Genomic DNA, 14,708 nt, shown 5'->3' with positions numbered 1-14,708 from the left:
TGGAAGGACACACAAGGATCAACAAATCCAACTCCTGGCTTCCACACAGGATCACCCAAAAATCAGACCATGTGTCTGAGAGCATTGTCCAAATGCCTCCTGAACTCTGGCAGGCTCGGTGCTGTGACTACCACCCTGGGGAACCTGTCCCAGTGCCCGACCACCCTCTCAGTGCAGAATCTTTCCCTAACCCCCAGCCTGACCCTCCCCTGTCCCAGCTCCATGCCATTCCCTTGGGTCCTGTCACTGTCCCCAGAGAGCAGAGCTCAGCACCTGCCCCTCTGCTCCCCTCGTGAGGAAACCACCATGAGGCCTGCCCTCAGCCTGCTCTGCTCTGGGCTGAGCAAACCAGGGGACTTCAGCTGCTCCTCATATGTCTTTCCTTCTAGATCCACCCTGATGATTGCCAGATTTATTACAACAGATTTAACTGAGCAATAGCCTATCATCAAAACTACAAACTCTTATCTAGGGAAATCCTGATGCATCAATGTTAAAATACCTACTACAGACAACTCAGGCTTTAACAGATTACCACAAAGGTTCTCCACCTTCACAGTGGAATGCTACAATGGAAAAGAGGTGATCGGAACCAAACTCTGTTTTTGCACAGGTATACAAGTGTATTTTCACTACATACAAAACTGAAGGTCTGAGGGAGTTATAAACTGAATGCTTTCACTTATTCAGACACAGTTTCACCTGACTGAGAGTCCATTCTTCTCCCATGGTAACCAGAAATATAATGCCTGATAAGCTACCATTACATTAAATTAACTTCTGAAATTAACAGGTTAAGCATATGACCAGGTTGGGTCTGCTCTGTTCAGGCCCAAAATGCTTCTCTTTTTCACAGTCATCTGGAGAAACAACACTTAGTTTCCCACCTTCCTGGATCCCTAAACATCAGCTCATTCAAATACAGAAGTGAAATTCAGCAATGAGTGTTAGAATCACATATATTTCCAGCATTTTGATTGGAAGAATTAAGTGAAAAAACACACATCAGAGACTGTAAATCAATGGGTTACACTGCATTTGAATTTCCACCATCTTCACTTTACACAATGGCAGAAGACAGACACTAATTTACAGCACAATGATAAAACTGGGACGAATTTGCTGACTTCGTTATCTGTGCTTTGTGTGAAGTACGATACTTTGGGAATAATTAGTGTTTGGAAAGCAAATTTTCTGATATACAAATTGTAGCACCTGTGACAGATTTAGCTTTTGTCAGCCAACTCATAGTACAACAGGCAGCAACTCCCATTTAATCACAGGCTAGGAAGGCTAAAAGAGAACACTGACTCTCTAAATGCAGTACAAGTCTTAACAATGCCATGGGAATAACTTGGAAAAAAAAAAAAAAAAGGAAAAAAAAAAACAATATAATACAGGCTTCACCTACAGCACACTGTGCTTCCATTTTGTCTAAAAATACAAAGTCATCTGAGGCAGAGTGAAATATTCAATAGCTTTCAAAGCTAAAGAAGTTGTGAATTGCAAATTAAAAAGCTAAAATAGGAATAAACAAAAGTAGGACGAGGTAAATAAATAACAACAAATATACATGTACACTCTAAGTGGTGCTAGAAAACACTGCATGTCTTGTTTCTTCCGAGAGTTGTTTTCAGAATCATTACACAGCAAAATAAAATGGGTGGAACACTTGAGGATTTATGCTTTATTCGCAATAATCCTGTTAACCACTCTACTATTAGACATCAAATTTTACATTTACTTTTTACATTCACAGAGACTACAAAGGGGTGAAATGCTTCTGTCCTAACATTTTGTTTTTTAGCTAACAATACACAGGTAAAAATTCATATGGTTAAAAATGTTAATACATGGTTAAAAATTCATTATCTTCCAATCTAACATGTTTTTTATATTAAGGAAAATAAAAATAATCATAACATTTACCATGAAATAAGAAAATACAAAGATAAACACAACATAAGAGTATAGTCCTGGTACCACAAAATTCAACTGTACATTTTTTCATTGCTTCATTAAAGCTCTATTTAGACCACACACATTTCCTCAAAATGGGAATTTTACCTAATGTATACTACAGAAAAAGCAGTCCTAAGTGACAGTACGCATCTAAACATGTTTCTGATAGTAAATCTACATTGCAATTCAAAATCTGAGTGCAGTTTTTACAGGCACAAAAGCATAAAGCTACTAAGTCCCATCAAAAGTCCTCATTTATCAGCATATTGTTTTCAGCAACAACCAGTAGCAGATACTTAGAAAGAGTAAAAAACAGGGCAAGCACACAGCAATACTTCCCCAGTATGCTCTCCCAGCATCCAGGACTTCACGGCACAAGGAATCGTGAGCAAATTAATATCTTTGAACTTAGTAGTTATCTTCCATGAATTTGACCAGTCACTTTCTGAACCCATAAAAAATGTTGAGCATTTGCAATACTTCATAAAAAAGCATTTCACACTTCAGTGACCTATTGTGTGAAGATGCTTTTGTTCCAACCATCTGCCAGTCGGTTTCATCCGCTGCTCCCTAGTTTTGCCTCTAGAAGAGACAGTGAACTACTGCTTCCTGCTCCACTCTCTCCAAGCCATTCTTGCTTTACAGATCTCTATAATAAGTGCTGTCATACCAGACTTTGCTTTTAAACTAAGGACACCACCAGTTTCATTTCCAAATTAGCAGCCCATCTTGCAGTACCTTTCATGGATAGTCCTTCACCTTCAAAAAAGGAAAGGCTTACACATATCAGCATCAAGTACACTCCACAGAATATTAAAATAGGAGTCAAAAGATCCATCCATACCCTGGTCGTCTGTTATAAGGATGGAACAAGCAGCAATAGAATCATTTTTTCCTGCTGGAGACCCATATCTAAATCTTAAGTAGCTTGCAAAAGGAGAGAAGATATATTCTCATTCACTGTAATTCTCCAGGGCAGGAATATTTACCATGGCTTTGCCTTTATATTGAATAGGAAAGAACTAAAGCAAAGAGAAGAGAGATGCAATCCACAGAACATGAAAGGAAGATGACACTGAAAACACAGCTGCCTGAATCTAAGCTGTGCTCTGCACAGCTCCAAAGGAGGTAAAGTGACTTAAAGCAGCTTTCTCATAAACACATATGCCCAGAACCATCTGGCTGCATGGCTTCTTCCCATCACAAAATTGCATGTCTATCACCTAGAAAAGCTGTTCCATCAACTGGAGTATTCTGGAGCATGGAGAGAAGCCTCAGCCACTTTCCTGACTTTCAGCTATAACCCTAGCATATGTGTCAAAAGAAAAAAACTACCCAAGATTCTAGAGGGCTCTTCCACAGCTCCCCCTTTCTTTCTCACTGTAATGCTGTCTTTAAATGTTTTCTTTCTCATGAGGAAAGTAGAAAGTTCACTGGTCCTGGCACAGTGTCTCAACATGAAAATTAAACAAACGCACACACACACAAAACTAATCACAGAATACCTTCATCTCTATCAATAAAAAAATGTAATTGGACAATATGATTTTGTGACATGTATTCCAGTAGTTTTTAGTATCAAATTCCAAGAAGAAATTCAAAATCTGTCATTCCATGAAAACAGATTCCAATTATTGCACAACCAAAGATCTAGCAAAAATAAAATCCTAACAGATTTAGACTGTAATATAATGTTCTGTCAAATAGTAATCTTAATCCTCCCCCCAAAATAATTTCAAATTATTTGATTACTTGAATTTATTACTTGAATTACATGAAGCAGATGGTTTGAACAGTATTAGAAATTAGAAAAAAAAATAATAAAAGCTAAAGGATTTTGAAAGATGTTTTCAGTAGTGTATTGATTAAGCTTGCTGTCCCTTTATTGTGTTAGACTTCTTTTAAGTAAAAAGAAGATTACTCTAAGGGAAGAAGTCTTTTATCCTTTTGCAATCATAGTTCCCTGTACTGCAAGGGACTGAGCCTGTTGGCTTCAAGAAAATGAACTACCCTACCATCCAAACATGATAATGCTCACAAGTAATAAAAGGTAGTTACTGATAAATTCAAAGAAGTTACAAAAGTGTACAGGGGGAATAAGTCTTCAAACATATATCTTACTTTCAGGGGAGACTTCAGATCTGTAACTGGGAACTGAAACATCATTTCTAGGACCAAATTCCTTTCTCAGTTTATCAGTGTAAAGCTGATTGGTTGACTGAACCAATCAACTGTCCCTGACTTATATGAGTGGTGGTGAGATCTAAATCAGATTAACATTGAATAACTTACTCTTTCTCCTAAAGATAAATGGGAAATTCTGCTACATGAGATGAGTGAGTAAAAAGTAGCAACATATTTTGTAGCAACAGCCTTCTGAATGCCCTTATTTCTCAAGGCTCACGAAACAGCAGTGTTGCCTCTACCTTTCTCTTTTGTCTTTTATTCCTACTCCTGGATCCATATTATCTTCCCTTCAGCCTACAGTATGTTCTTGTTGTACATTTTTATACCTGACTTCTGTATCTGACCTAAGATTTAGAGCAAACAATAAAAACATTTCCTTCTGGTGGAAAACAGGCTCTAAGGTTCTGGCTATCGAATCCACTGTGGCTCTTTTTTGCTGTTGGTTTGTTTTGTTTTGTTTGAATTTCTGTACTTAGTTAAGTAGTTAGAGCATAATGAAACTATGCACTATTAAGAAAAATATCAGAAAGAAAGAAGTATGCTGGCAATTTTAGAAGACTGTTAGAAAGATGATCAATCAAATAGAGGTCTCCATGAACAGACCTCAAATATTCGAAGGAAAAGTTTATTTTGAAATGCCTTTTAAAATGGAGATGTTCAGATGCTCTTTTCATACTAATGGTTGGTTTTAACATTCCTAATCAATAAGCTATTTTTTACAGTGAATTAGTTAACCTACATTAAACCTTATAATAGAGAGGTTCAGAACTGAAATTGACTAAACTCAGTGGCTTTGAGTTCACACTAAAAACATCATGATGAAGTAGCTGCTTCAGTTTTGAAAGTGTCTGCATGCAGCTATAAGGTTTAACTAATCCAATTACAATTCATACCTTCAGCAAATTTGAATGAACTTTCACTTGTCCTTGTATGAATGCAGATTAAACCTTGTTTACATGAAATTAAAAACAGAACTCTGAATTAGCATTTTACAAAACTTTGAACAATCAAAATATATTGCTGCTATTTTTTTTTCCTTCTTATTTCTAATAATCCTGCACGTACTAGTGGAGCTACCTGTTGAATCTCTTCCAAACAGAGATTTCTTGACTAACATATGTTAAAATGATTAGTAATTCTAACTGTCTCTTTGCTTTCTAAAAGTGGCGTTCGTGTAAGATGTCCTGGCCTGGCAGACAGAATTGCTTTTTACTTTTTTTTAACCATCTCCAACTGATTTTTGTTTTTTGTTTTTAAATAATAACACAAAATAATTATCTGCTCCTTATACAATCATACTTTCTCAACTGCTATTTTATCCAGCCTGTATTTTTGCTACTGGGAGCATTATGCAAGTAGAAATTCTTAGCAGCAAGCAGCAATTTACATGTTCCCAATAATTTTACTGATCTACCTCAGAAGAACCATGTTTAAAATATCCAATGTATCAGCAACTTCTTAGCTAACTTCCAGATTAAAATAAATAAATAAATAAATAAAAGTTAAATACAGCCTGAGAGGTATTCATTGTACTTTAAATGCATCATGCAACTACTCATTTCAGCTGTATTTTTATTTTGCTTTCTTTTTGGGATAGCAACTCTGTCATTGCATAAAATCACAGAGATGGAAGTCTATGGAATCATATCAACATACAGCAGCTGAAATTTCAGCCCTTTATTTTCAAAAGGTACATTTAGATTTTTTTCACACACGAGAGTAATACAATGCTTACAACCATCAGCAACTGGAAAACATCCACTGTCAACATGTCATATCTGCAATTAAATCATTATATGTGAACAGCAAGCTATAACTACTAATCAGGAAGAGTGATACTGGAACCATATACAGAAATAAATTTTAATTTTCTCTAGAGCCAATGATGCTGATGCAATGATGCCAGCATAATTATAGTATTTTACTTTTTTCTTTTTTAAAAAAAAAATGTAATTCATAATACTCCTATCTGTTATAACAATAATCAGATCAGTAGAACTGACATTTCTGGTGTTATATGGGTCAATGAGATTTTTAGCATTGATTTCAGTGGGAGAAGTATTACGGCAATGTTGAGAGTATCTCATCCATAGTGTTGAAAGTGTAACATTCATTTAGATGATACAGACAGAACCCAATCCATGTCCTAAACAGCTCTCTGTCCAGGCTGAGACATGAGAGAAATTAAGAGAAAGAAGGAGGAAAGAGTCATCATTAAATCAGTGGGACTGCTTGCTTTCTTCTATCTGCTTCTTATTGTTAAGGAAAGAGACCAGTAAATCAGAAGTAATCCAAACAAAATCAATATGGCCCTGTCATTTTCATTTCAATGTGAGAAAAGAAACTCCAACCAGTGTAAGACACACAATTTTGTAATTAATACGTCTTCTGCATTGCAGCTCAGTGAATCCACTGTGAATGGGGTATCTAAATAAAAGAGGTCAAAAATTTATACTCAAGGAAATTTCCAGAATCATACACATTACTTTAAAATACATCCTGCTTTGCTGGGAATCCCTTTTAAAAGATCAGAATTATTATATTGGGAGGTTCATTTGCCTTATTAAATTCAGCTTCACCCATTAGCTATTAACATAGAGAGGAAGGAGGTTCCATTTTTAAATACAGCAACAGCAATTTCAGTGTGGTAGCAAAACAATCTGCATTAGAAGTCTAAAGGTAACTGTTGAAAGGATCAAAGAGTTATTGCCTACCAGAGTCTGATGGTGTCTGCTATGCAGTGAGACACCTGCTAGTATATTAAGCTTGGCTTTAAGGAAAAAACGTATTTGATGTATTATTTGGTAGGGGTACTAAACTACTTAACTGAGAAAAAAACTTACAGAAATAAAGTACTCTTTGAAACTGAACTGCATATATTTGACTGAATTTGTACATTCGTTTTAGTTCTGCCTTGTTTGGTTGCATAATACATTTGAACCTAACCAGATATTGCTCAATAAATATACTTGCAATAAATACAAAAAATGATGGAACGTTTTCCAGAGACATTTGGACGGCACCTGCTAATTGTGACAGGTTGGCTGCACATTCCTCTGCATTAACTTGAACTATGCCCGGGGACTGCTAACAATGCAAAAAATCTGTGCTATATATTCTACAATATTCTTTTCTATAGAAACCCTAGAATAAGAGAGAAATCAATACTACTTACTGTGAAGAGGTCACCATAAATCACTTGAGAAAACTTATTATAAACATGATTTGCATGTCACTGTGTCTACATCATAACAACCTGCAACATTTGTACAGTAACACTGAATAACAGATGGTAAATGAGTAATAGCGAAGTTTTGACTTTGCCTATAAGTTATATGTTGTTTAAATCAATCTAGCAAATATGGTGCAAATGACCATAAGTGACTAAAGCTGCATTTAACTTTTCAAAATGTAGACCCCTTAAAAATCATTATCATTTACATCTGCATACATGCTACTATATCTACCTAATTCTATTTGCTTTTTTAATTTTGAAAACCAGAGCATTATCCAATCCACTTGATATTCCTCATTGTTTAAGTAGAGTGCACTATAGCAAGTAAACTAAAGTGACATATCTTATTATCCTATTTTATGGCTATGGCCTCATTTCTTTAATTTACCCCATCAAATTTCATCTTATTAATATAGTCAAAACACATCTGTGCGTAGGTGGAAATCTGTCCCGGGTAAAGCCTGAGGGGTCCTCAGCCAGAAAGACAATGTGAGGACACATGATGCTGTAGCCTTCTGCTCAAGACACTGTTGAGGACACTGCTTAATATGCTTAGCTGGGAAGGAAAACAGCAAGATCCTTACAGCAAGACTGTCTTTGTCTTTTATCAACAGTGATCAAGGCAAAATTCAACAGACAACAAGGAGCTTACGCATGAGGGTGGTACATGAGCATAGGGTAGCATAGGAACTTAAGTGAAGGTACTGCAGGTGCTTCTGGCATGGTTTGGAGGTATGTCCTTCCCCTACTGCTTTCACAGGTTGGCACATAGAAATTTCACAAAAAACTCATCACTTGATTTCTCTTGATGTGGCATGGATATATGACTGCCTAGCTACAGTAACGGAACTTTAAATGCATGTAAAGAATGAGGAGGTTTCAATGATAGCCTGTTTTATCCAACAGGGATTCATTTCAGCTTTTTTCTGAATGTCCTCCATTGAGCTAAAGAGAAGTAGATTTATTTAATTGCTTATGTGTAGTAAGTATTAACTCAGGGTTCAATCCTGCAGTCTTAGTGCTGGAAATATTCCCACTGATTTCTAAAGAGCTAATGGGAATTTTGATTGCACAAGAAGTCACATATAAAAGTGTACTTTCAGCACTGTGTAAATTCCATTGTGCTGGTTTATAGCAACAGAGATGAGGTTGCTAGTAAGCTTGTACCAGGAAAACAGTATAATTTTATTCCAAAAGAGAGCATTTTCTTAAATAGCCACTCAGCCTACAGATACTATCTGAGAATTCATAAATGCAATTCTTTCTTTTAATAATTCCTATCATAAAAATGGAGAAAATAACCATAACTGAATTTTACATGCAACAGAATAAGATAATAAAGCTCACTGAAAGCATGCCAAATGAATATGTATGTATTACATGTAATATGGTTGACAGTAACTTTGCTGTAAAGGGTGATCATGTTCTGAGAAAACAAACTTAACAACTTAAGCTGTGTTTATATTTTTTTTTTCTTTTGGGAAGAAGTTTTAGCAATGGAGAAATAAAGCAACATTTTATTCTAGCTGCAAAATAGCATGACATCCTCTTAATGAACATGACACTGACTGTAACCTTGCTCTGACAGTCAGCACTGGGAACATCACCTACTATTGAGGTTTAGCAGCACCTGCCATTACAACTCCTTATAGCTTTCATTCTTGTGACTTCTCATTTGGCCAAAATGTAACTGTTTGAGCTGAAATCTAATCTTGAAAATGTTTGTCCTATTCTCCAAGATTTCAGTGAACACCAAAACAAAAGTATCAAAAAATACTTTCTTTTACTTTTCCTTGGCACTTGTCTATGAAAAGCTCTACTGTCACCATGCATTGGAGCAGAGGTCTAAAGCCAAGAAGGAAAGTGCTCTTGTTTCAGGAACGTGTTTTTTTCTTAACCAATTAACTTTAGATGATCTAGCAGCTAGATAGTCTCATTCTCACTCTATGTTGACAGCTCACAGTTGATTAAGCTTAGGATGAGATTAGAGTCCGTAAACAGAAAGTGAAGAGCCTGTCTTTTCTATCTTTCAGCAGTCTTGTGGACAGAAGGCACTCCAACAGCCTGGGAAGAAATACGTCTGACCCAAATGCACAGGGGACAAAAAGCAGTGTAGAGAGCAGGGAAATAAGTTAATACAATCAAATTGGAATATTATAATTATGTAACATGACAAGATGTTTTTCTCTGCATAGCACCTAGATTATACTGGACCAAAAAAAAAAAATAAAATAATGAGCAGTTGCTGTTATAATGTTATAATTGTCAGTGTATTAGATAAAGCCCTATGCCCTTAGTAGTATCAAGGCTGGAGTCTGTGCAGTGACTGAAACCAATGTGAAGTCTGTTTTGAACATCTCAACTTGTTTATAATGCTACTTTGAAAGAACATCTTTTCAAGATTCAAAATATATGACCAAATTTCATGGAAACTTTGGTCTTGATCACATTAGTCCAATTTCACCCCAAATGTGCAGGCACTCTCAGGGATTTATTTATTGCAGCATTAACTGTTTGACTGGCATTTTCTGGAGGCCCAACTGGCTGCCCGTAGAGGCTGAGCTGTGGCCATGCTGAGTGCTCACAGCTGAAGATGACGCTAGTGGAAACTGCTTTGAACGCTTAAATTGGTCTGATCCATAAGTGCTAAGACACAGGGGAGGGAAAAGTGCTGTACTGGGCATCTAATATGACATGCTCCACACTTGTGTAACTTCTAACTTAAATTTCTGTGGGCCTAGATCTCCTTTTTTAAAATGAGGCTAGCACCACCCCCTCCCTTCCTACGAATCTGATGTGTTTGGCTCAGTGACTGTTGGTGATGCACTCTGAAACCATGCTGGCTGGCATTTAAGAAAATTATATGTAGCAGTTATGAAGTGGGACTACAAAGTGAATGAAAAGTATAGAAAAAGTGCGTGGAAACACAATTCAGTTAGCATGGTCTACTTTTGAGTTGAATCAGATATTGTCCTATGTAGAAAATACTGGGCAGTTGCATAAATAAAGGCCCTAGTTAAGGTGTATACAAGAAGAGGAATAACTAAGTTTGAACTCAGCATTTCTCAGTACCCATACATTTAACTATGCATCTTCAATCACATTTTTTTTCTCTAAACAGAAACATTTTTGCTGTACACATGGTAAACTCCAAATCATCTTGGAGCTAGAGGAAAGACTTCCATTTTCTGTAGTGATATATGGGTCTGGCCCTTACTATACTGCACACCTTAACACTTTCAAAATAAAAATAAAAATAATAATAATAATAATAAAAAAAAAAAACTTCGTGACACTGCATCTCACAGAAGATTCTTAAGTAAACTTTTACTGACCATTTAAGTCACGGTGGCAAAAGCTACAAGCTACAGAGAATGTCCATAGCAATGAATTCATTTAATAAATGTAAACCTAAAATCCAGAGTGATATAAAGTAGAAGCACAAGAAATGCTGAGGGGCCAGAAAAGGCAAAAGATGTTATCAATCTCATATGACATGCAGTGTAGAAAACAGTGATGTCAGCTCCTTTGAGATTTTCTGTGACTTCCTATGTTTTGTTTTTAACATGCTCCAGCTGTCCTGTTGACAACTGTCAGTAAAAATGAAAGAGTTTGAAAAATAAAGGGCAATTAACTTAAGTACAGGTCATAGCTAGTACACCCATGATGTTTGTCAAAGTCATATACTCTGTGCTTTTCTAAACCAGAGCAAATGGATGCTGAATTAGCTGAAAATTACCTCACTCAACATCCACTAAATGCACCAGCCAGCAGAACTGCAACATCAGAATTTCACGATCAGTAAAGATGCTCCTGCCTTGTAGCAAGTTATATCCTCCCATTGAGCTGAGGAAAACCCCAGATGGTTCCATATGAGCTATTGTTCTAGGGAGAGCACCACAGCTGATTCAGCTGATTGCTTCACTAAACCTAATCCTAAAGTGCCCCTCTCCCCCCTTTCTTTCAGAAAACTCCACTAATAAGACTTAACTATGTCTAATTTTAAACACCATACAGCTCACTGTAGTAAACTGGGAATAAAGACACAATAAAAAGGTAAGAAAAATGGGTATATTGAAACCTGTTTAATATACTACATAAAAATAGTAGACCCTTGGATAGAAGCAGCATTCAGAATGGAAAACAGCCCATCAGAGCTCTTATGTCTAGAAAGTTTTTGATAGGGTTCCACATTGATGGCTGCAACAATTCAAACAGAACACAAGTATGCATAGAGGTGTCTAAAAAGCAGGAAATACTAAGCAGCGTGGAAGAAAGAAACTCGGTCTAACTAGCTGGCTTTATGATAGTAAAAAGTGTCTGAAATTTAAGCCTTGATGTATTTAACAGCCTTCGTGTCAGATTTCCCCAGATAGCTCTTCTGAAAGGTTGACCAATTTGTTTCAATAGAGTGGCCACTCAACAGCACCAAAAAAAAAGACAGTATATATCCAAAAAACTGTATAGAATTTTTTCTTCCAAAGGTACAAAGTGAAGCCTAAAGTACAAAAGCAGTTAATTTATCACAGAAGCAGGGATTCCTGCAGTAACTAATTCAAAGTGCTGATGATGCACTAAATCAGGGTGAGTGATGAACACATACATAGCAGCAAGTGAAGTTCAAAAGGATACAGATCTATGTGATCAATGAGCTGCCACATGGCAAATGAAATGCGGTGTTGACAAACGTACAGTAATAGAGATGAGGCTCCAAAATAATCAAATCAAATACAAGAAAAATGTAAATTAACCAGTGCAGAAAGGTCTCATTACAGAGTTGAGGGTGCTGCTTTATACACATCTAAGTATCAGACCTTCAAATCACTGTGCTCTTTCTCTATATTTAAATGGGGGAGAAAGGAGGGGTGGGGGGAGGGGGAGAGAACACTGATAACTTGAAGAGGTGCATTACATTAAGGCAGTAAAACTTTCCTAGAAATGCGTCCAGTGGCACCAGTCATGAAAGCAACAATTCATTTCAGGCACATAGACTATGAACAACGGCCTACAGATGAAAATTTCATACAAATCTAAAATTAGTTTGCAAATAGCTGCCCTGAGTGATGACTGAACAATGAGGTCAATTTTGGTCTCTTCTGCTGACCAAGCCTCTTCATATTCCAAGTGATAACCTAGCTGATTGATGGCCTTTTGACTGAAAAGCAACAACACTGTAAGAAGAGTCCTGACAATAGTATTCAGTTACATGCACCCCTTCAGTTTCTGTGGAGCACAGCAAACTTGGTATATCAAGAAAGATGTCAGGACTTTCAAAAAGAAAGAAATCTCCTAGTATAAGAAGGAAAAGGTCATTTGTTTTTTTCTACAAACACAACAGTTGTGACTTTTTTGTGTCCAGCTGTTACCAGCTATGGCTATTATTGACATTATTCAATTACTCATTACAGTCAATATAAATGCTTTCTCTTTTGTTTTTGTCTATGGCCTGCTACGTGAAAACTGAGAAAGTTCTGTCTTTGTTTCTAAACCTTCTGTTTGAAAATGTCACATGATTCAAGATACCCTCTGTCTTTGGAGGGCTTCCAGAAAATCATACCTTCACTAAGTGTGGCTGCACTTTTACAAGGGAAATTCCACACTATATATTCACTGTATAAATATACACGGACAGGAGCAGGCCTGTTATTTCAATAGATATGAATCTCTCCAAACCCATGTATTCTATAAAACTGAGTGTTACTGCTACATTTTTACTTCCTCACAGACTCCTCAATAATACCATTTGCTGAACTGCGGGCATCGTGGGCTCCTTTATACATTTGCTTCAGCTCATAATCATTGTCAAAAATATCCATCAAAGAGCCCTGCTTCCCTTCATCGACTTTTTCCTTTTCCTTTTTAACACAATTGATTGTTTTCTTTGACATGTAAGGGATTTTTCTCCCACAGGCTATCTTGACTTGTTCTCCAGAAAGTCCACCTGCCAGGTGATAGCATGGAATTAGACCAAGACAATGTAAGCGGCAAGAAACAAAAAAGGTAGATAGCCCATTAGCTTCTTGCTACAAACTTTATCCTTTCCTCTCCTTAGTTCAAAGGCTTGTTAGCACATTTTTTGTAGCTTCTCTTATATAAAACTCTAACTCTGCAGCTCTTAATTAGATGATGAATCATACTTTGTCTTCAATGAAACCACAAACACTCAATGCAAATGCAAATAAAGGGTTACTCATTTTGGTTTATGGTGGTGTATTAAGACTACAGGAATATTCTCTTAACATCTTTGAAACACTAAGTCTTTTTGACTAACACGCTGAAAAGAACTGAAATAATGATAATTATTATTAACACTGATACGTTCTAATATACTGGAAGCTAATGACAAATAAAGCAAACAAGATAAAACAGAGGTCCTTCAGAACTCAGTTACTTAGTAAACCATTACAATGACCCAAGAGAAATGAACTATCAAGTCTGCTTTCAGAGTGTTTGTTACTTGAAAAGATTTTAAAATAGTAGTAATAAAGCCTTGCTTTTGCTTCTTGAGTTCTGCCATTTAGTTGAACACTGGAATTCCATAATAAAACTGGATTCAAGAGAACATAATGCTAAATCCCAAGTAATAGTACTGGGGTTAAAGAGCTAAAAAGCCTAAACAAATGCACAGTGGAAACAGTAAATAAGTCATCCAGTTCCCCTTATCTTTACCAAAGCTAGCATTCCAACTCTACAGTACAAGGACACTATTTTGTTATATCTATAAACCACAAAGAATTAATGAATTAGAGGCATTTCCAATTGTGTAACTTGTAGTTTATGAACAAACTTATTAACATTATCTTTCATTTTGTCCAACTCAGAGATATATGCATGGAAAATCTCCATCTGAACTTCATTTTATTTTTTTAATTATAAAAAGTAGAATAGCATCTTCCAACTAATGCCAAGATTTTAACTACTTAGATTTTCACAGATAGATTTTTCACTGAAGTTGATAACAGAAGAATTTCTATTAGAGCAGAACCAGTGAAAAGTAGCAACAATAGGAAAACACTCAAGCTAACAAACAAAGCCCCATTATAACTTTAAGGTTATTATGATTGTTTAGTTTGATCTAAACTTTTTTATTTTTCCTAAATTTATTTCAGGACAACTTTCACATTGTTATTTCTCAGGCAAATGTAGAAGAAAACAGAAAAAGCAGGTTTGAGACATATGTATTAAAACCGTCCCTTTCTGAAATTCTGAGTGAAATGCCTTTGTGGGAAAGCTGAATTTCTTTATGAATGTATCTGTGCAAGCAACAGTTTTTGGTTGGAATATGGAGTGTGCTGGATAGAAGTCTTATTGGCTTAAATGAGAT

At 36.2% G+C, this 14,708-nt stretch overlaps 1 protein-coding gene across 1 annotated transcript in view; it reads right to left on the bottom strand.

The window, feature by feature from the left end:
* The window catches only part of TRHDE (thyrotropin releasing hormone degrading enzyme), a 207,427-nt gene that overhangs the window by 75,126 nt on the left and 117,593 nt on the right, over nucleotides 1-14,708 (bottom strand). The window lies entirely within an intron of this gene.

Source organism: Anas platyrhynchos, chromosome 1 (assembly GCF_047663525.1).
Source record: "Anas platyrhynchos isolate ZD024472 breed Pekin duck chromosome 1, IASCAAS_PekinDuck_T2T, whole genome shotgun sequence".
Classification (NCBI taxonomy): domain Eukaryota; kingdom Metazoa; phylum Chordata; class Aves; order Anseriformes; family Anatidae; genus Anas; species Anas platyrhynchos.
Note: the sequence above shows the minus strand (reverse complement) of the source record. Positions and strands in the feature narration are given on the sequence as shown.